Source organism: Triticum dicoccoides, chromosome 2B (genome assembly GCF_002162155.2).
Source record: "Triticum dicoccoides isolate Atlit2015 ecotype Zavitan chromosome 2B, WEW_v2.0, whole genome shotgun sequence".
Taxonomy (NCBI): domain Eukaryota; kingdom Viridiplantae; phylum Streptophyta; class Magnoliopsida; order Poales; family Poaceae; genus Triticum; species Triticum dicoccoides.
In genome coordinates, this window is record NC_041383.1 from 443,802,436 (window position 1) to 443,825,617 (window position 23,182).

Sequence of the window (23,182 nt, forward strand, 5' to 3'; positions counted from 1 at the left end):
AATTGCACCCACATGAGGAGAATTATCCTACTCATGATCTAGAGCTTGCAGCCGTAGTCTATGCACTTAAAACCTGGCGACATTACCTTCTTGGTAATCGTTGCGAAATATTCACTGATCACCAAAGTCTGAAGTACATCTTCACCCAACCGGATTTGAATCTCAGGCAAAGACGTTGGGTTGAGTTGATCACAGATTTCGACTTAGGAATAACTTACACCCCAGGGAAAGCCAACGTCATGGCTGATGCGCTAAGTCGTAAATCTTATTGTAACAACCTGATGTTACAACAAAGTCAACCGCTTCTCCATGAAGAATTTCGGAAGCTTAACCTTCACATTGTTCCTCAAGGTTTTCTCTCCACCTTGGTGGCGAAACCTACCCTTACGGATCAGATCATCAAAGCACAGAAGGTAGATCCGGGAATTTCCCGCATCAAGAGAAACATCAAGAGAGGAGTTGCAAATTGTTTCTCCATTGATGATCAAGGGGTCGTATACTTCGGGAATCGACTAGTGGTTCCCAAGGTGCAAAACCTGAGACGATTGATCCTTAAAGAAGCTCATGAATCTCCTCTCACCATTCATCCCGGTAGTACTAAGATGTATCAGGACCTACGCCAGAGGTTCTGGTGGACTAGGATGAAGAGAGAAATTGCTCAGTATATTGCTAATTGCGACGTCTGCCGTCGTGTAAAAGCAGAGCATCAACGGCCTACTGGCACCCTTCAACCCCTAGCTATTCCTGAATGGAAATGGGATAAAATTGGTATGGATTTCATTACCGGTTTACCTAGGACCAAGAAAGGGAATAATGCTATCTTCGTCGTGGTCGATCGTCTTTCCAAGGTAGCCCATTTCTTACCTGTTCGTGAGAGTATAACCGCTAGTCAGTTGGCAGACTTATACATCTCCCGAATCATGTCTCTCCATGGTGTTCCTTTGGAAATGAACTCGGATCGAGGAAGTCTTTTCACCTCTCAATTTTGGGAAAGTTTCCAAAATGCTATGGGAACTCACCTTTCTTTTACCACCGCTTTCCACCCTCAGTCGAGTGGTCAAGTGGAACGCGTCAACCAGATTCTAGAAGACATGCTTCGAGCCTCTGTTATCTCATTTGGAATGGAGTGGGAGAAATGCCTTCCATTTGCCGAATTTGCTTACAACAACAGCTATCAATCTAGCTTGGGTAAAGCCCCTTTTGAAGTTCTCTATGGACGACAGTGTCGAACACCCCTTAACTGGTCAGAAACCGGGGAAAGACAATTCTTTGGCCCGGATATGATTCAGGAAGCAGAAGAGCAAGTTCGCATCGTTCGTGAAAAGTTGAAAACAACCCAATCTCGTCAGAAGAGTCAATATGACCGAAAACATAAGGCTATGACTTTCGAGGTTGACGAGAAGGCTTACCTTCGGGTTACCCCTCTGAAGGGAACCCATCGTTTCGGCATCAAAGGCAAATTGGCTCCTCGTTACATTGGACCTTTTCGCATTCTCGCTAAACGAGGAGAAGTTGCCTACCAGTTGGAACTACCTCCGCATCTCTCCAGAGTCCACGATGTCTTCCACATTTCTCAACTCAGGTGTTGCTTCTCGGATCCTATCCGTGGAGTGGACCACGAAACGCTTGATCTCCAAGATAAACTCACATATCGAGAGTACCCCATTCGTATCCTTGATCAGGCCGAGTGTACCACTCGACGTCATAATATCAAGTTTCTCAAAGTTCAATGGTCGCACCATTCTGAGGATGAAGCAACTTGGGAAAGGGAGGATCGTCTTCGACTCGAGTACCCCGCCCTCTTTCCGGAGGAACCCAAATCTCGGGACGAGATTCTTTTGAGTGGGGGTGAGTTGTCACACCCTAGCTAGTTCATGCATTAGAGTGTTGCATCATGTTTATTCTTGCCTCAGAAACCTGAAATGGGGATGACAGAACCCCCAGCCCCCTCTGAAACCAACTAGGCTTTACTAAAAACTTTTTCAATGAACCTGAAATGCCCTTCTAAAATGCCCATCATTTTTGTCTTGGTTCAGAACCTCTACCAAAAGTGATGCACATTTTCCTAGGTCATCTTAGAGTCTTTGAATTAAATCATAGATATTTGAATTTGGGCATTTAAAATTATATAAAATATTCAGATGCTCAAATATCTCCAAACTAAAATGTTTCATGTTGGAAATAATCCAACTATGGACCAGGAGTAGTTTGGTGATTTTAGGAGTTGCCTAAGTATTTTTATTAATTCAACAAAGTTGCAGAAGTATTAAAAAAACAGAAAACAGGAGAAATAGCAAAAACTTACCTGGCGCCCAGCACCCGGCCCACCTGCCGGCCCAGCCCAGCGCCGCTCCAGCAAGCTGCTTGCCGGCCAGGCAGGCAGGCAGGTGCCCGACGGCGACCGCAGCGCGCGCCACGCAGCTGGCTGCCGCCCTGCTCCACCTCCTCGCCTCGGGGCTGTATAGATGAGCTCCACGCAGCGCCGTGAACCCGCAGGACACCTCCATTCTCCCCCAACCCCTCTCTCCCGTGCTCCCCCGCCATGGCCGACGCCATCGCCGCCACCCCCTTGCTGTAGCCACGCCCTCCGTCGACCCCACGCCGTGCCGCCGTGTCCAGGAGCTCCGCTGCCCTCCTCTCCTTCGAGCAAGCCGTGCCCCGAGCGCTCTCAAGGCCCGAGCCCACTGCATCGACCTCGACCGAACCGCCGTCGCCGGAGATCCCCTTCAACGCCATCGTCGCTCCGGTCCGTCCCCGGCCGCACCAAGGGCTTCGTCGAACTCCCCGTGAGCTTAGCCATCTTCCCCTCCCTTCTTTTCTTGCTCCCGAGCCGTGTAGCGACCTTCCGGAGCTCAACCGCACCCACGGCCGCGGAGCTCGTCGCCGACGTGCTCCCGGTCACCCTCCGGCCACTCCACGGTGTCCATCATGCTCACCGCGTCACGTAGCACCTAACTAGCTACTCCCCGCACCTCACCGACCCCTCTTGCGTCAAGTTCGACTTCGGCCGAACCCCGGTGGCCGCCAAAGTCGTCGCCGGCGCCAACTCCGGCCACCCCGACCCCAACGGACTCCACCAAGAGCTGCGGCTCGTCCTCAGCTCCACTCCGATGGTCTCCGCGACCCATTTGGTGGCCGAAACGGCCAAAACCACTTCCGCCGCCGCGTCGGGCTCGCCGGCGGCTAAACGCCGGTGCAGCCGACCCGGGTTTGACCATGGGTGGTCCCTGGTTGACTCTCCTGAGTCAATGACAGGTGGGGCCCAGCCCTATTAACTCATTAGGATTAGTTTAAATTAATTTTAGTTTAATTAATCACACTGACACGCGGGACCCACTGTCAGGTTTGACCCGGACGTGTCCCGTTGACCTGCTGATGTCACACTGACGTCAGGCTGACGCAGTAGTTGATTTTCTGGATTTAATCTAATATAGGAAATTCCAGAATATAGTTTAAACTTCAAAAATTCATAACTTTTATTCTGTAACTCCAAATCAGACAAATTATATATGAAAAATGATCAGAAAAATTCAATCTATCCATCTGTACTATTTTCATGCATGATTAAACAAGTTAACTTGATGTTTAATGCAGAACAAGGAAAAACACTTTAAAGGGCCATGTTTGAGTTTGAAATTTGAATCTTTGATTCAAATTGGTTCAAACCCTTCTGGTCTTAGTTGCATTAGCCCAACACACTCATATTGCCATGTTTCATGCATGCATCATATTGTTGCACATTGTTTGGTGATGGTTGTGTATCGGTGTTCTTGCGGCAGGTTCTGCCTCCGAGGAGTACCGTGATTACCCTAACGAAGAACCGTATCAGTGCATCGAACCATCAGGCAAGCAACCAACCATTTGATCATATCAATACAATCGCATGTTCTCGCTCCTGCTCTCTTTTACTGCATTAAGACAACGCGTTTCAAACTGCTGTGTGCTACGGGAGTTGAACCCACTTCCTCTGCATGACCTGTCATTGCCACAGTAACTAGATGAAACCCACTAGCATGTGTAGGAGTTGATTGAGCCATATGTATGTGTTGTTCCTACCTTGCTATGCCTGCTATGCTTAGAGTCGTGTCAGGTCTGGTTCATCTGGGTGATGGGCTAGAGTGAAATGATTATGTCGGTAATGAGAGTGGTGTGGTGAACACGATTTGGTAAAGGTATCGATGAGAGGCCATGTAGGAGTACATGGTGGGTTGTTTCATTGAAGCCGACCTTAAGCACTGAGATCTGTATGTGTGATTTAAGAATCAGCTACTACCATGCATTGGGCCCGAAACCAATGGACCCTCTCGGCTTCTTATTCACCCTAGTTCTCCGTCCAGGAGTTGCAAGTAGTTTCTGGTGTTTGTAGCCTACTGGAGGCCGTGGACAGCGCTGACCGTAGGGGTGCGCTGTGATGCGGTAGGTACGTGGCCGGGGATACCGGGCACCCGTTAGGTGTCACGGACCCCTGTACACATCGTTCGGGGCCGTATGGGAAACCTCGGCCGGACTCCCTGCGGATGGAACCTGGATAGGCGATAAACCTGGATTGGAAACTTAGGTGATTAGGTAGGTCGTGGCCGACACCCACGTTGGGCTTCCGCTTGAAGGTTGCCGAGTACATGTTGTGTAAATGACGGTAAGTGGTGAGAGCGTGTATGAAGAAGTACACCCCTGCAGGGTTAACATAATCTATTCGAATAGCCGCGTCCGCGGTAAAGGACTACTTGGTTGCCTATACAGTTCATAGACAAGTAAATGGAAACTACTAAAAGCCTCAAGATAAGTGTGAGTGCCAAGGATGGCTCTTCCGTAGGAAGACGGAGGTGGATCCTCGGTAGTGTATTGAAGTGGTGAGTAGTGGACTCGTGTGCGCAAAACCATTTCAAGTTGAAGTCTCATAGGATAGCCTAGCCAAGAGTCAAAGCTGGCTTGCTGCAATAACTCCACCAACCCTTCTTGATAATGTGCATGTATGTAGGATCTGATGTAAGTCTTGCTGAGTACCTTTGTACTCATGTTGCTATAATTTACATTTTACAGAAGACGCTGCAACCCCTTCTTATGGGTTCTTCGTAGACGTTGACATCAATGAGTAGGCTGAGGCCCAGGTGGTGATCCTGAGCTTGTGAAGGACCATGTAGTATAGTTAGGCTTCCCAAGCCTCTTTTATTTTACTAGTTGTCTGTACTCAGACAAGCTACTTCCGCTGCTGGTTTGTATGACTGTATGACTTGAATGCTGGGTCGTGTGACCCGTACCTATGTGTATGTTATGTATGGCTCTCTGAGCCTTAAATAAAGTACTTGTGTCGTAGAGTCATGTTGTGATGCCATGTTGTATTTGCACATATCGAGCATATTGTGTGTATGTTATTGAAATGCTTGGTATGTGTGGGATCTGACTATCTAGTTGTTTATCTTTAGTAGCCTCTCTTACCGGGAAATGTCTCCTAGTGTTACCGCTGAGCCATGGTAGCCTACTACTGCTCTGGAACACTTAGGCTGGCCGGCATGTGTCCTTCTTCGTTCCTGTGTCTGTCCCTTCGGGGAAATGTCACGCATTGAGTACCGGAGTCCTGTTAGCCCGCTACAGCCCGGTTTACCGGAGTCCTGCTAGCCCAGTGCTACAGCCCGGACCCACTTGCTGATGACCGACACGTTCGAAGCTGGGTCATGGATGCCTGTCCCTGTAAGTCTGTGCCACTTTGGGCTTACAACTAGTCATGTCAGCCCGGGCTCCTTATCATATGGATGCTAGCGACACTATCATATACGTGAGCCAAAAGGCGCAAACGGTCCCGGGAAAAGGTAAGGCGACACCTGCGGGGATACCGTGCGTGAGGCCGCAAAGTGATATGAGGTGTTACAAGCTAGATCGATGTGACATCGAGTCGGGGTCCTGACAGTAGTTTAATCTTGTCCACCTTACTAATGAACTGGTTCACCGAAATGAGTTTCATATACTAGTACATGCTAAACCTGTTATGTGTCTGCTTGTTTCCTCTTTTAGAATGCTGGCAGAATATTGGGGAAGAGTGCCTTATTAAGCAATGATAAAGGAAGTAATGCATATAAGGTTCAGGATTGTGAGACATCCTTGTTGGTCTCCAACAAAGCTGATAAAACAGCTAAGGAAAACTATCTTGAAGATAGTGAGGCAACCCCAAAGTCCTGTCTTTGTTTACTGTTCGAGTTACTGGCAACTATCGCTTGCACAAGCTATTCAAACGCACTGTCTGAATCAGTTTGGTTTCTGGAGAATCAACTACAAGCTGAAAGACATCGATCAGCCGTGCTGCGACAAGAAGTGGAAGGACTGCGGAAGTCCATGGAGCATTCAGATGCATACTTTGTGGTGCAACAGCAAGCGTTGGAGGATTTTAGCGCCAAATAGGACTAAGCCAATAAGCTTGCAAAGCTTATTGCCAGCATGGTGGATACCCAGGTGTTGGTGGAAACGGCACTTTGGGATCACTGGGATCCCTACTACGGTCGGCAGGCACGAGGTTGTGGAAAGAGCGGGTCTAGGAACCAGCACAAGGATCATTTACCCAGGTTTGGGCCGCGAGGATGCGTAATACCATAGTCCTACTTTGGTGTATATTTAAGTGTTATTGAGTTCTTGAACTAGCTATGGTGTGTGCCTCGTCCAAAAGAGCCGAATCCCCCTCCAGTATGCATCAGGCCTCCTTTTATAGAGAAAGGGGATGCCACAGTGGCACACAGGAGGTGGAAAGGTGTACAGTGGATGAGCTTATCGCCTGTCATTACGGGACAAAATGCATTAAATGCGCCCCTTAGGTGTCCCCTTGCTTTATTGGGGACGGCAACGAGGCCCATCCCGTCCGTCGCTGCCTCGCCTTGCTTCGACACGCGTCCTGGGCAACGAGGCGTGCAGCGTGATGTAGGCTGGCAGGCTGCTGAGGTGGTGCGGTGGCAGTGTCTTCACAAAGATATGCATGCCACCACGCAGATGCTTGCTGAGGTGGTCTAGAGGTCGCACGTCTCCACGCAGGTGCTCGTCTAGCTGGCTGGGCTGGCAGCTGCATGGGAACGACAGTGGAGTCTTGGAAGGTGCGGGCCTGGCCGCGACACCGCTGATGTCCTCGGCAAGGGTCTTGCCGGGGTCCTGGCAAGGGTCTTGTCATGGCATCGCGGTCGTCCCTGGCAAGGATCTTGCCGGAGGTCTCGTGGATTTCCTCAACGAGGATCTTGCCGAGGATCATTGTCTTTTGGTCCTCATCTGATCTTGCATGCTTATGATCTTCACAAAGATCTGCATGCCATCATGGAGGTGCCTCTCGAGCCTTGGTTCCAATGTTGTTCATGGTGTTGGAACCCTTGGGCTCAAGGGTGGCGCGCTCCACTGGTGCTGGGCAAGTTGCCCCGGCAAGGCCCTTGCCCGGGATGCGGAGGCTGCGCCCGGCAAGGGTCTTGCCGGGGGAGTTCACCTCTCCCTCTTGCTCTTTGCGTTTCTGTCTTGGTGATGCTCTGGTCGTCTTGTGGCTTTGCTTCCTCTGCCCTGTCCTGCTAAGTGTGGCCACGGGCGCAGCTCTTACTGCCCATGCACAAGTAAAGGGGTGCAAAAGAGAGCCCCTACTTTTGTGCACCAACAGGAGCCCCCGGGCCTGGGCCACACATAAGAGCGGCACGTTGTTGGGCTAGGCCCAGAACGGTGCGCGGGCAAGCGGGGCAGATTTTTACCGTGGTAACTTTTTCGTCCGCTGTGCTTCCCCATGACCCGCGTTTAATGCGCGACGTGGAGGGTCATGTGTGACGTGGGGGTCATGCATGAGACGGTCCTTGCACGCATGTATCTTGTCGCAGTGAATGGTAAAGAGGTGGCCCGCACCTTCCCCATAAAAAGGAATAACTACAGGCGCGCTGCTCATTTACCCTTAGTGCCTTCTCCAATCTCGGAACCGCCATCCCTATCTTCTTCCTCCTCATGCTCTTGCTTTTGCTCGTCGCCACTGTGCCCCCATTGCTCTTTGATCCTTCGACTCCTTCCAGCCGCCATGGCGCCCAAAACCAGCAGGGGCAAGGGAGCGGCCAAGGATACCAGGGAGAGGGAGGCGCTGGAGAGCGAGGCGGCGGTGCGGTGGATGCAGTTTGCCTACTTCCCGTCGACGGTCCATGCGGTCCACCTCAATGACTTCTTCTTGCCCCTGTGGGGGAGGAAAACGATGGGGCACCCTGCCAAGCGCGTCATCCACACCGATTGCGCCACGGCCGGCCCAAATCGGTACCCCTTTTTCGTTGATCTCTTCTCCTGCGGGCTCTGCCCCCCTTTCTTCGACATCTTCAATGATGTCATGCGCACCTACGGCTTCCGTCTTTTGGATCTCACGCTGAATGCCGTGGCGTGCATGGCTCTCTTTGCTCGCCTTTGTGAGGGCTTTGTCGGGATGCTCCCCAGCACGGCGCTCTTCCGCCACTACTTCTCCCCTCGCATCCAACTAGGGGGCGCCATCTCCGGGAGCATCTCCTGGATCCCAAGGGTCTAGGAGAAAGGCACGTATCCGGAGGGTGCCCAAAAGGTGAGGTGAGACGAGTGGCGGGGCCGGTGGTGCTGGATCGAGAGAAGGATCCGCTGGAGTTCTGCCGGGTTCATCAGAGCCCGCCGACCCACGACGGGGACTAGAGCGACCTCGACGCCAATGACAAGAAGCTTTCGATCGCCACCACCAGGATCCATCGCCTCACCATGGTCGGGCTCACCGTTGAGATGATTGGGGAGGACTTCATCCGCCACCGAATCGCCCCGCTGCATAACAAGGGGAGGCCGGCCTAGTACTTCAGGAATGTGGCCGACGTCATGAGGCTCCGCCCTGACCTGAAGCACAACTTCACGGTGTGGGACACGCCTATTTCTGTCAAAGGCTCTTTCAGGTCGACGTGTTCAGCGATGGCAGGGTGGAGAGGACCGGCAGGGCCGCGAAGGCCGGCAAGGCTGTCAAGGGGCCCCTATTTGGGTTGCCAGTGGGTGTGTTCCCGCTGAGCAACAACTCTTGCCAGTCTGCCATTATTGCTATGATGCCGGACTTCAACGCGCATGGCCTCAACCTGTTCTGGGACGAGCCCCCGGCATGCAAAGTGCAGGAGTTCTTCGACAACTTGTCGGAGGGCTATGACCATGACAAGCCGCTGCTCATCCAGGATACCACCGAGTGGAGCTGGACTACATCACCGCCAGGGTGGCGGAGGCGGAGCTTGCCAGGGAGGCCGGCAGCGCTTGCGGCATGGAGGACGAGGCCGACGCGACCGCGGAGGAGAGGGAGCTCGCCTAGTGGGTGGGGTCTGCTGGGGAGGCCAGCGGCATCAACACTGAGGCCCCCTTGTTGAGGATGTGGTCGAGGAGTCGACCGAGGAAGAGGCCGAGGCCGACTACCCTCTAGCCATGGGGAAAAGGCGTGTCCTGCGGCGGTCCAGCTCTGGCGAGCCGGTCTGGCCCGGCAGGACCGAACTGCGGCAAGAGATCCAGGGGGAGTCCATGCGCGTGATGAGGGTCGCGGCAGCGAAGAAGGTGGTGAAGGTCGCGGTGGCAAAGAGGAAAACGACCGCCTCTTCTTCGTCCAAGAGTTGCCGGACTCCATCCCCTTCCCCTCCTCTCGCAGATGTCGACACGGAGGTCGTCTTTGATTTTGGGTCTCTCATCCCAAGGAGGAAGAGGAAGGCAGCGGAAGAGGAGGTGGAGGACGAGTAAGTATCTTGCCTTTCGTCATCTCCGTCCTTTCAGACCGCGCCGCTTTTCCTGACTTGTTTTCAACTTCGCACGAACAGGGAGACACTGGCCCAGAGGGTGGCGAAGAGGGCCAGGGCCTCGTCGGGCGACCAGCCCCTAGTGGGCGCTTTCCGCACGCCGGTGGTGGAGATCATCCCGGATAGCAGCCCCCGTCTCAAACCCCCCGCGTGTGTTCACCACTCACTCCTCATCAACGTGTGTTGGGGTGCGATCCCTTGGCACTGGCCTTGCCATGGCTGCAGGAGGAGGACGGCAGCAGGAGGAGCCACCGAGGGCCACCCCCAACACGCCGCCCCCATCAACCATGCCGCCCCGAGGGGCGTCCTCGGCAAGGGCGCCAAGCACCGAGCCCATGCGGATGGAGGAGGAGGAGGTGAACTTGGGCGCTGGTGGCCTCGTCCCGGCAACGGATGTTGGCGGGGAGGGGGCCACTTCTTCCCAGCCCGGTACGGGTAAGTCATTTGCTTGTTGTCCCTGTTCTTTCTTCTTCTTTTTTGAAACTTGGTCTTGGCTTCGCCTCATTCCCCTTCTCGATATCCAGATCCTTCCTCGGCAGACCGGGAGGACATCGACACCATCATCAAGGAGGTCGCCAGGGATGCTAAGGCCGAGGCTGACAAGATTGCCACCGAGGAGGCCGCCGAGACCGCTGCTGAGGACGCCGCCAAGGGGCCTGCCAGATAGACCGGCAAGGCTGCCGCCAAGGAGGGCGGCAAGGGCGCCACCGAGGAGGCCGACAAGGGGCCTGCCGGGGAGGCCGGCAAGGCTGCTGCCGAGGAGGGGGTGGTCGACGATCAACCCTCCTCCTTCGCTGCCTCTAGCTCGGGCAGGTACTTGAAGGTGGGCGACAACCTATTCGTCCACCTTCCAGGGACAGCGGGCACCAGGGCGCCAGCCGAGGGCGGGTGTTTGATGACGAGGCGCTCTCCGCTGCTGGGCTCGAGGTTGTCGATGAACCAAGCGCCAGTGGCGGCGGCTCCCAAGAGGAGCAGCTTCTTCAGGCCATGGGCGCCAGCTTCTGGAAGCTCTAGGTGCTCCACCGCGCCCGTCTGGACAAGGTGAAGTCCAGGTGGCGGCGGTGGACAAGGCAGAGGCGGATCTCGAGGAGCATGTCGCTGAGACGAAGGCCTGGTTCCGCCAGGCACACGAAGAGCTGAAGGCTGCCCAAGATCAGCTGGCCGCATGCAAGCAAGAGCTCATCTTGAAGCAGGCCAACATCGAGAAGGCCCAGGAGGCAGCGAGGGAACAGGCCGCCAGGACCGAGGCCGCCCGGCACCAGCACCAGGCCGAGCTGAACACCTAGGAGGAGGACCTCGCCGCTCGTGAGGTGGCGCTCGCCACCACACTCCAAGGAAAGGATGAGGAGGTCGAGAAGCTCGTCGCGCAGCGGACCGAGGAGCTGTAGTAGAGGCATAAGGAGGCACTCGATGCTCAAGCCTTGGTCCATGGCGCAAGGTCAAGGAGCTGGAGGTGAAGCGGGACAGCCTGAAGAACAAGGCCCAGGAGCTGGCGAAGGAGAAGGACACAATCAGTTGCGCCTTGATGGAGGCGCAGGCGTAGTCCTCGACAGGGTCGAGCTACTCACCCAAGCCAACGACTCCATCAAAGACCTGAAGCTGAAGCTGGAGGGTCTTGAAGGGACGCTTTCGGAGGTCAGGGCCCGGGAGGAGACCCTGACCAAGAGTCTAGAGAAGGAGAGGCAGCTGCGGAGGAATGATGCCGCCAACCACGAGGATTTCGTGAAGGGAGAAAACCTCTGGATCAACTGCCTCACCGATGTTGCTGGCAGGATCACCACGAAGTTGGGCGCCATGGGGATGCCGAACATAAGGTACGCCCCGGAGCCAAACATGAGTCCCAACGCCAAGCTGACTCTATTCTTCGAGGGCATCTTTGGAGCCTTGGAGCAGTTTCACTCTAATAGAGCGAGCTCTCTGGCCAATGAGGCCTGGCAGCTTTGCTGGGGTGCCCTGACCAAGGTACTCACCAAGGTGGCGTACTGGAACCCCAACCTCGACATCAACGCCGTGCTGGAGAGCTTGCCGGAGGACGTGGACCTCGTGACGCTCAAGGAGTGAATCGATCCCATCATCAGCCGCGTCGACGGAATTCAGAGGGTTGAAGGCCAGCGCCGGGACTAGGCACCCCGTTTCTCATTGCCGCTGCAGGTTCATGACCAAAACAATTTTTATCTTTAGTTAGAACTGTAGCAACAATTGATGTAATATAACTCTGCAGTACTTTGAACGAGGCATGTTATTTTCCAGTTTGATCTCCCTTTGTATGTCCACCCTACGTCAATTGGGTAGGCTTGCCGGCGCGTAAACCCAAGCCGTGGCACCTTGAGGATGGATCCCCAATAGCCTGCCGGGTGTGCTTGCTGCCAGGCGAACCACCTTACCGTTCTTAGCGTGGCCGGTCAAACTGTCGAGCGGACTCGAGACAGAACGAGAGCGTTGCCAATAGCGGAAGGCCACCCTGCCGTTCTCGACACAGCCACTCGAACTATTGAGCGGGCTCGAAACAGAACAAGGGCATTGCCAATAGTGGAAGGGCCCCATTGTGTGCATGTTTCTCATACAAAGGGAAAGATCTCCAAGGAGAATAATCTTATATAAAAGGAATTGCTCAAAGTTTGCGTGATTTAGCTTTTTTGTCACTGCGCGAGCATTCACTGCCTCCGCAAATGATGTCGCTCATTCGGTTGCCTTCTTCCTTGGAAGCCAAGGTGATGAAGAAATGCTAGACTAGTTGCTAGACCGGATTTCCACAGCTGCGCCCCCCTACCTGGCGCGCCAATGATGTCGGTGGAAATGACACCTATGGGATCACTGGGGTCGGCGAGCGCGAGGTTGTGGAAAGAGAAGGTCTAGGAGCCAGTACAAGGATCGTTTACCCAGGTTTGGGCCGCGAGGATGTGTAATACCCTAGTCCTGCTTTGGTGTATATTTGAGTGTTCTTGTGTTCTTGAACTAGCTACGGTGCATGCATTGTCCAAAAGAGCCGAATCCCCCTCAAGTATGCCTCGGGCCTCCTTTTATAGAGAAAGGGGATGCCACATTGGCACATAGGAGGTGGAAAGGTGGCTGAGCTTATCACCTGTCATTACAGGACAAAACGCATTAAATGCGCCCCTTAGGTGTCCCCTTGCTTTATTGGGGACGGTAATGAGGCCCGTCCCATCCGTTGCCGCCTCGCCATGCTTTGACACGCATCCTGGGCAATGAGGCGTGCGGCACCATGTACGCTGGCAGACTGTTGACCTGGTGCGGTGGCAGTGTCTTCACGAAGATCTACATGCTATTACACAGATGCTTGCTGAGTTGGTCTAGAGGTCGCACGTCGCCATGCAGGTGCTCTCCTAGCTGGCTAGGCTGGCAGCTGCATGGGAACGGCGATGGAGTCTTGGCAGGTGCAGGCCTGGCCGCGGCCCCGCTGATGTCCTCGGCAAGGTTCTTCCCGGGGTCTCGGCAAGGTTCTTGCCGGGGTCCCGGCAAGGGTCTTGCCGTGGCATCGTGGTCATCCCCGGCAAGGATCTTGTCGGAGGTCTCGTGGATTTCCTCGGCGAGGATCTTGCCGAGGATCGTCGTCTTCTCGTCCTCACCTGATCTTGCATGCTTATGATCTTTATGAAGATCTGCATGCCATCATGGAGGTTCCTCCCGAGCCTTGGTTCCAATGTTGTTGATGGTGTTGGAACCCTTGGGCTGAAGGGTGGCGCGCTCCGTTGGTGCTGGGGAAGTTGCCCCGGCAAGGCCCTTGCCGGGGCTGCGGAGGCTATGCCCAGCAAGTGTCTTGCCGGGGTAGTTCACTTCGCCCTCTTGCTCTTTGAGTTTCTGTCTTGGTGATGCTCTGGTCGTCTTGGGGCTTTGCTTCCTCTGCCCTGCCCTGCTAAGTGTGGCCACGGGCGCGGCTCTAACTTCCCGCGCACAAGTAAAGGGGTGCAAAAGAGAGCCCCTACTTTTGTGCACCGACAATGGTATAATGTTTCTTCAGCTCTTCTGAAGTTGTTTCAGTTATGGACTTGTTTTGCTGCCTCATTTATTTGCACTGGTGGCCAATTTTGATGGCCAGTGTATGTAATATGCTGCTTGGTTCCCTATATTTGCACTGGTGGCAAACTTTGATTCCAAGTGGATGTAATATGTGTAATAGCTGTAATAGGCTAGCATTAGTTGCTTGCTTAATTGTTTCCTTATTATCTTGTTTTGTTGTTTGCTTGTAGTCACTGCAGTTCATTTTCCGTGTTTTTCTAGTGGCCACAATACCTGTTTTTGGTAACTAGGCCACAATAATCATGGCAACACACGGACTATTGTAACCATGGGCCTCCTGCGGGCCGTAGGATCTATGGGCCTTCTATGGGCCATAGCATCCATGGGCCTTCTACGGGCCGTAGGATTCATGGACTTTCTACGGGCCGTATGATCCATGGGCCTTCTACGGGCCGTAGGATCCATTGGTCTTCTACGGGTCATAGGATCCATTGGTCTTCTACGGGCCGTAGGATCCATGGGCCTTCTACGGGGCGTATAATCATTTCGCAAAACGTGGGCCGTACTATCTATGGACCATAACGGGTTAACGGGCCACAAACGGGCTGAATGTAACCACAGGCCGAATATGGCCCACAAACAGAACATGCCAGTAACGGACCGTAACTAGCCGAATTCTAGAAATGAGCCCAACAATAAATGGGCCCTTAGAAGGCCGAAAGTTAACACGGGCTAGAAATGGCCAACAGAATAATGGGCCGTTAATGGGTATAAAGCGATACACTGTTAATTATGGGCCAGTTTCATCTCGGGCCTTTAATGGGCCGAAAGACATCATGGGCCATACATGGGCCGGAAGTTACAATAGGCTGGAATCATATTGGATGGCCCAGATGAAGCTACTGGGCTTAATTCCGATAGGCCGTAACAGGTCGGGAGTTAGCAGGCCGTAAATGGGCTATATACAAACAGTCCGTTAACAGGCTTTTCGTGGGCCGACCCGTTACCTTTTTACCAAGTCAAATGGGCCGGCCTTATCACCGGAATGGGCCTCTATTGGGTCGTGCCACGTGTTGACGTATCATAGGCGCCTCCTATCCAATGAGTGGATGACATCTGTCCCAACGGTGAGCCAACACTTGTTTCCTCTAGCCAATGAGAATTTTACATGTGGAAAATTCCCATTGGTCCGGGCTGTTAACAGGTTATCGGATCCAAAACCGGACCCAATAGCTTAACGGCGACCTGTTACGGCGGATGCCACGTGTCAGTCACCCTTGACGAAAGCACTTCTATGACGCGCGATTTATCGTCATGGAAGTGGACACTTCCGTGATGATAATTTTGGTAATGCCATGGAACACTTCTACGACAGCACAGGTATGACTATCTTGATTCTGTCATAAAATCATCATGGATGTACATGCATGACAGAAAACGTGACCTGCTGTGACAAACACATATCATCATGGAAGTGTATTTTTTTGTAGTGTTTATACATGCCACTCTTGATCATAGCACATCCTGGTACGCCGCCCGAGGCATTCATATAGAGTAATATCTTGTTCTAGTATCAAGTTGTAATTTTTGAGCTGTAAGTAAATAAAAGTGAGATGATCATCATTATTAGATCATTGTCCCACGTGAGGAAAGGATGATGGAAGGTATGATTCCCTCACAAGTTGGGATGAGTCTCCGGACTTTACAAAAAAAATAGAGGCCAAAGAATCCCAAACAAAAAAGAGAAAAAGAGAGAGAAAAGAGAGAAGGGACAATGTTACTACCCTTTTTCCACACTTGTGCTTCAAAGTAGCACCCTGATCTTTATGATAGAGAGTCTCCTCTTTTGTAACTTCCATATACTAGTCGGAATTTTTCATTATAGAACTTGGCTTCTATATTCCAATGATGGGCTTCCTCAAATTGCCCGAGGTCTTCGTGAGCAAGCAAGTTGGATGCATACCCACTTAGTTTCTTTTTGAGGTTTTGTCGGGGAAACGACACCTATGGCATCACGGAGATCCCTTCTACGATTGGCGGGGAGAGAGTTGCACGAAGAGCAGGTCTAGAGATCAGCGCAAGGTGTTTTTACCAAGGTTCGGGCTGCAATGGTGCGTAAAACCCTAGTCCTGCTTGAGTGTATATTTTGTATTCTTGAGTTCTTGAACTAGCTGTGGTGCATGCCCAGTCTAAAAAGTCTGAATCCCCTCTCGGTACGCCTCGGGCCTCCTTTTATATGTTCAAAGGGGTTTCCACAGTGGCACACATGAGGTCTAAAGCAAGCTATAGTGCTTAAGCTTATCGCTAACATTGTAGGACAAACGCATTTAATGTGCCGCCTATGTGCCCTCTTACTTTATCGGGTGTGGTAACAGAAATCGTCATGTCCGACGCCGCCTCTCCTTGCCTTGACATGCGTCTAGGCTGACGAGGCATGCAATGCTAGGCTGGCTGGCTTCTGTTGTGCTGGCGTGGTGGTAGAGCCTCCAGGAAGATCTTGTCGGGTGCGGGCCTGGCTGCGACCCCGCAATCATCCCTGGCAAGGCTTGATGGGGGCCTGGAAGTCGTCCCCGCCAAGGGCCTTGCCGGGGGTCTTTGTCTTTTGATCGCATGTGGACCCGCAGGACATTAGTCTTCACAAAGATCTACATGCTACCATGCACGTGCCCCCCGAGACTTGGCCTTGACGCTGTCAATGGTGTCAGAGCTCTCAGCCCCAAGGGTGATGACCTTGCTAGTGCTTCACAAGCTGCCCCGGCAAGGGTCTTGTCGGGGCTACGCAAGCTGCCCCGGCAAGGGTATTGCCGGGGGAGGCGCAGCTTGCCTTCTGCTCTCTGTTCACTATCTTGAATGTTTGTCTTGGTAGTTTTGTGTTCTGTCTCCTCTTTCCCCGCCAAGCCCTGCCGCGGGCATGGCTACGACTGCCCGTGCACAAGTAAGGGGTTCAGAAGGGCCAATACTTTTGTACACCGACAGGAGCCCCCGGGCCTAGGCCACACATAAGCGCGAAGCGTCGTTGGGCCACGCCCAGAACAGTGTCCTAGACTAGGGGGTACTCAACACGTCGTCTCTCGATCAGTTGGATTGGGCCGAGGACCCCCATGGCCGTATACTCATGGGCCAGTCCGGACAGTTGCCGCATACAAGGAAGTATCCACAAGACTTGGCGATCAAGACAAGGACTCCTCCCCCACCGGCGTATTCGGCTAGGACTCTTGTTATCCTAGGCCTCTGGTGCATTATATAATCCGGGGCCAGGCTAGTCGATAGACATATACAACTACAATCATACCATAGGCTAGCTTCTAGGGTTTAGCCTCTCTGATCTCGTGGTAGATCAACTCTTGTACTACCCATATCATCAATATTAATCAAGCAGGAGTAGGGTTTTACCTCCATCGAGAGGGCCCGAACCTGGGTAAACATCGTGTCCCTTGCCTCCTATTACCATTGATCCTAAGACGCACTACTTGGGACCCCCTACCCGAGATCCGCCGGTTTTGACACCGACATTGGTGCTTTCATTGAGAGTTCCGCTGTGTGATCGACGAAAGGATCAATGGCTCGACTGCAGGTCAACTGCGACGTTGACTTCTTCGTCACTAGCTCGACTAGTCACCTTGGCTTGACCGATGACTAGGCCCTACCTCCGATCGTCATGTTCGGATGAAGGCCTTCATCAACACCAACTCCGATCTCTGTCAAGATCATGGAGGAGTCATCCATGGAGCTCGGGGGCTCAACGTCAACATTGCCCTCAGGCGACCGTGCTGTTTTTCTGGACAGCAAACTTGTATCCGCCGCCACCGCCTCCTCGAGTGTCGCTTAAACGATTACTTCGGTGGAATTATGCGGAATTAAGTCTACAACAATCCTGCAAAAGTTTCGTCGAGTTCCGATGGAGGAATCTCCGGCAATCTCCGATATACCGGAGCCCTGTTGAATCTGGACGAGAATCCAGACGAGTTTAGGGCGTGGTATCCAGCATCTAGCTCGGAAGTTCTTTGGAAGATCCAACCGTTTATTTGCTGCAGAATTACCATATCTACCACCTGCCCAAAATTCAGCTCGATCCGACCGTCCAAACTCCGGGAAACTTCCGATTAGTGCATCACTTTTTGGATCTACTTTCTGCGCGAGAACGAATCCGACCCGGATTCATCTTCTTTATGAACGGGATCTTGGACATCCTTTTTGAAGGAAGTTTTCGTATGGGGTGTTGTGTTCTATTCTCAAACACATTCCAGTAGTATGAAAAGTATTTTTACAATACAAACTTCACCATCGCGCCGGTGTCAAACCAGCCCGACAACATCACTCCACGGCTGCCGACCTGCATTAGACACGTCGTCGCTTCGTTGAGCCGAGCTCAATTTCTTCGGATCATCATCTCGGCCAGCTGAACAATAGTTCGGCATCGCGAAGGATAAATCGTCACCAACATCGCCGCCCCACGGATTACACGGAGCGGGCACACCTGCATCGCCACACGGTCACTTCATCAAGCCAGCATGGACCACGTCACGACCTGCATCGCTGGACCGGGGGCTTCATCATCTCTTCATCAACCTACTCCGGAGACTTCGGCGTCGCTGGCCGACCAGCTCTGTCACGTTAGCTGGACCAGGGCTTTGCCTCGGTGAGCCAACCTTTGCCAGCATCGCCATGCCGTTGCTTTATCGCCCATCAGGCGATAGGTGTGCGGATCGAGTCCCAAATTTGGGAATCACCTTTCTTCGGATTGCTGCAACAAATAAGCCAGGTGCTATTAATCCTAGTATTTTTTTGCTTGTTAGGGTTCATTTTTTCCAATAAATTATTACTCTGGTTTGTCCGTCATATGTACGCAGGTCTATCAAATAGTGTCCGCATTAACGACGGTCGCATGGTGGTTCGGTCAGTTTCCGTACATAGTCCGGCAAACGCCACATCCGGAACTCGAACCGACCTGGGAATTCAGGCCTTGCCATGCCTTTACCGCATCACGCCCCCACCCTACATCGACATTGACTTTGGCGTCAGGCCATATTTCTTTTATTACTCAATTTGCATAAATTATTTTTTATGCAACGATTTTTTTTAATTATTATTACTATTATCTCCGGTTTGCACTATCTTTCGTGCACAGGATAATGATCCAGCCGGACTATATCCTTTGGCGTCACCTCGGCTGGACGGAGGGCTTCGTCAACACTTCATTACCCCATGCCGGGGACTTCGGCATCACCCTGCCGTCCTGCATTGACCGTGCTATGTCACCACTTCGGAGTGCCGAGCTCTTTGCTCCGTGTCGGGGAAGCTGATCCACGAACACCTATGGGGCCGGCGGACCGAGCCCCTTTCTGTTCGGTGGGGGCGGAGATCGAACGAAGAGCGGATCGAGGCGAAGCACACGAGCAGTTTACCCAGCTTCGGAGCTCTCCAGAGAGATAACACTCCTACTGTTGCATGTCTGAGTGTATTGAGTTCTTGCTCGAGAGTGCTGAGTGCTACAGTACATGCAAGCTACTAACGAGACCGAGCGTGATTGTTTTTCTGCCTTCGAACCCCCCTCCTACGTTGCGCATGGGCCTCCTTTTATATGCTCAAGGGGTCTCCGACAGGTGGCAACGTAGGCAAGGGCAAAAATGGAAAAGGAATTGCGGTTGGTACAACTACCTGTACAGTGTATCCTACCTCACCCTGACGGCAGGGGACAAAGGCATTAAATGCCCGTCTGCGTCGCCCAAATAGTGCAAAAAGGACCGTCAGGGACGCCACCGCTTGCCATGATGGCAATCTTGTCAGCGTCGCTTGCCACCGTGCACCGCTGGCCGCACAGCCTCTAGCCACGCGCGCCTGGAAAGGTCCCAGGGTGACACGTTGGTGGATGTGCTGGAGCGCGGGTACAGAGTGGTAGTTTGCCGCAGCAAGCGCCTTGCCGCGGTCGTTGTCTTGTCGCGTCCGGAAGCTTGTCGCTCACCGGGCCTTGCCGGGACGCGTGGCGCGTCGCGGCAAGTTCCTTGAGATGCCTTGGTTGGTCTTCCCGGCAAACTCCTCTTGCCAGGGCCTTGTCTCCTTGGCTTGAATACTTTGTTCTTGAATGGCTCCAAAGGAACTACGGAGGACCTTGGCAGTCACCCGGCAAGCCTTGCCGCGGGGTTCTGCAACTGCCCGTGCACAAGTTCGGGATACTAGGGTACCCCTACTCTAGTACACCGACAGGAGCCCCCGGGCCTGGGCCACACACGGCGCCGAGTGCTGTTGGGCCAGGCCCAAAACAGGGCACGGGCACGCGCGGCCTGGGTTACGCCGTATCTCACTCCGTATCCACCGCGCCCTCCCCGAACGGCACGCGTTGAATGCGGCATCATGGGGGAGATCGTGGGTGGTTTCTTTGTTCGGAAAGATGGAACGCCCGCCCCCTCCCTCTTTATAAGCAGGGGAAATAGGGGCAGTTCGCCCATCTCGCCGGTTGCTACTCCAATCTCAGAAATCTCCGCCGCTCCCCCCTTCTTCCCAAAGCTGAAAAGAGAGCAGCGCTCCGCCCCCCATCTCCACCAGCATCACCAACGCCGCCGATCTCCCCCACCACCTTCCCCATGGCTCCGAAAGCCGACAAGGGGAAGGTCGTGAAGTCGGCAGAGGCGCAGTGGCTCGCGGCGCTGCGGAAGGAGCGGGCAATCTTCCCCCCAGCTCGCCGCAAAGGAGCTGAGGGAGTACTACTACCTCTTCTAGTCGACGGAGACGCGAGCGCAACCGCGTACGAAGGTACTCCCGGCTGCCGCTTCAGAACTGGCTCTGAATGGCTACCCTTTCTTCGCGCTGTTCTTCTACTGCGGGCTCTGCCCGCCTTTCTCTGAATTTTTCTGCGATATCATGAACACCTACGGGTTTCGCCTCCTTGACTTCACCCCCAATGCTGTTCTGACCATGGCAGTTTTCGCACATCTCTGCGAAAACTTTGTCGGAGTCCATCCAAATGTAGCTCTTTTCCGCCACTTCTTTATGCCTTGAGTTGAGAGAGGGGAGCCTTTATCCGGCGGAATTGCCTGGATCTCGAGAGCTGGCAAGAAGGAAGCTTATCTGGAGGGAGAGCTCTGCAGCAAGTGGGAGGAATGGAGAGCAGAATGGTGCTGGATTGTCGAGGAGAACCCGCAGCCATTCACCGCCCAGCGCCAAGCCCCAATAGCGCGCGGCAATGATTGGAGCAACGTGGCCCCGGAAGATGATAGGCTGAAGATTGCCGTCACCCGGATCCTACGCCTCAGGCTTGCCGGGCTCACCGTAGGCGCCGTTGGCGCAGATTTTCTTCGCTGGCGCATCGCCCCCCTGCAAGAGAGGAGACCCGCCTGGAAGTTCCAAAACTCGGCGGATATCATGAGGTTGCGCCCGGCCTCAACTTCAACTTCACTGTCTTGGAACTGGACGCGATGATCCTGGAGCTGTTCAAGCGCGATCCTCAGCATCCCGAAGCGTTCATGTTGCCGAGGGGTGTCGTTTCGCTGTGCAACAACTCCTCGCTCGACCGCATCTGTGCAATGATGCCGCTGTGCGGTTCGCATGGATTTGTCCCAATCTGGCAAGAGCCTGCAGACGACGTCGTGCGGGATTACTTTGACGGCTTGGTAGAAGTGCCGGTCCGCTCCGATGAACAAAAGAGCCTTACTCGCGACCCCACCGATGCGGAGATGCAGCGCATCGCCACTAGGCTGGAAGAGGCGGCGGCAGCAGCTGCCGCGGGCGAGTTTGGATTCAATGTGGAGGAGGCAGAGGCAGCAGAGGCGGCAAGCCTTGTCGAGCGAGAGGAGCTTGCCGGTGAGGAAGAGCTTGTCGGGCCTGAAGCTGAGTCGAGCGAGCCCGCCGAGGGCGCAAGAGACTCGTTGAAGATCGGCTCCTCCTCCTCCCCACCTTCAGCCAGCTCGCCGCAAGCGGAGCCCCCAGCTCCACCAAGAAGGCGTCTCCGCAAGGCCGGGGACGTAGTGGGGCGGCAGACGAGTCAACAGCCGCCGTGACGTGCGACACGCTCTACCGCGGCAAGCACTGTTGCCGCGGGAGCGCCTCACGCCGCTGCGGCAACTGGAGCGGGGTCTTCCCGGTCCACCGCTACTGCTCCTGCCAAGCGGACAAGGGAACCTACTCCTCCGCCTCGTCGCACCGGAGGCGAGCCGGACTTCGATCTCTCCGCGCTCAGCTCCGACGAGGAAGAAGAAGAGTTAGATTCTTTGCTGTACTTGTAGTTCTTCAATTCTTGCTGTTTTGTCTTGTGTCTGATTTTCTTTACTCCGAACCCATTCCTTTTCAGGACTCTGGCCCAGAGAGCGGCGAAGAGAGCCAAGGTCCCGGTGATTGTCATCGAGGACGAACTCACTGCGACAGCAGGGGGCGTGTCGGAGACCACCTTGCCGGACCCAGCAACTTTTCCCCAAAGCAGCCCCCAGCGCAGCCCCCAGCGTAAGTATATAGTTTACTTCCTGCTGTCAGGCGCGCATGGGTGTTCTTCCTTTGCTGATATCTGACTGTTGGTTTGTGCAGGAGCAGAGCAGCCTCACCAGGAGAGCCCAGAAGCCGCTCCCGAAATGCCATCTGCTTCGACTACACCGCCAAGGGAGGATTCCCCGGCAAGGGCGCGTTCTCCGGCAAGGGAGATTTCTCCGGCAAGGGACAGTTCTCCAGCAAGGGACGGCACCAGCGACCCTCCGGTGGTTGAGACCACGACTGCAGATCCTAGTACAGGTAATCCTCTTGTTTGAAAACTTCCCTTGGGTTCTTCTTCTTCTGATTTTCTTTTTTGGATATTTGCTTGACTTTTCTCTTTTTCCGTTCTTCAGATCCATCTGCCACGGAACCGATGGAAACCGAGGTCGCCGGCGAGGAGAACGCACGCAGCAATACCGACGACGCCGTTGCCACCGAAGGAGAAGCCGGCGCTGATGATCCCACCGGCAAGAGGCCGCCAAAGCTGCCGCCACAGAAGCTGGCGAGGGATCCGGCGATTGCACTGACGGCCCCGAGGCCGCAGGAGCATCAGGTGCTATGCCGACCGCCGATCCCTCCGCCGCTGCTGCAACGCCAGGCTCCGAAGAGCCCCAGCCCGGCGCCTATTTGAAGGCCGGCGATGGCATCTTCATCAAGCTCCCCTGGGCGTCAAGCTCCAGGGCGCCGATCGAAGGAGAGATCTTGGATGGAGAGGTGCTCGCCTCCGCTGGGCTGATGCTGGTCGACGTGCCAAGCAGCAGCAGCAACGAGTCTGAGGAGGAGCGGCTGCTGCGAAAGCTGCGGAAGCTGTTGTCGCTTTACCGCGCCCGACAGGCCAAGCTGGAATCCCGAGAAGCGCTTGTCGCGAAGGCGGGAGTGGACATCGAGAAGCGCACGGAGGAGCTCTAGGGTCTCAGGCAGGAAGCTCTCCGATCCTTGGCAGAGGAGCGGGAGCAAGTCGCCGAGGAGCGGAAAGCCTTCCTCCT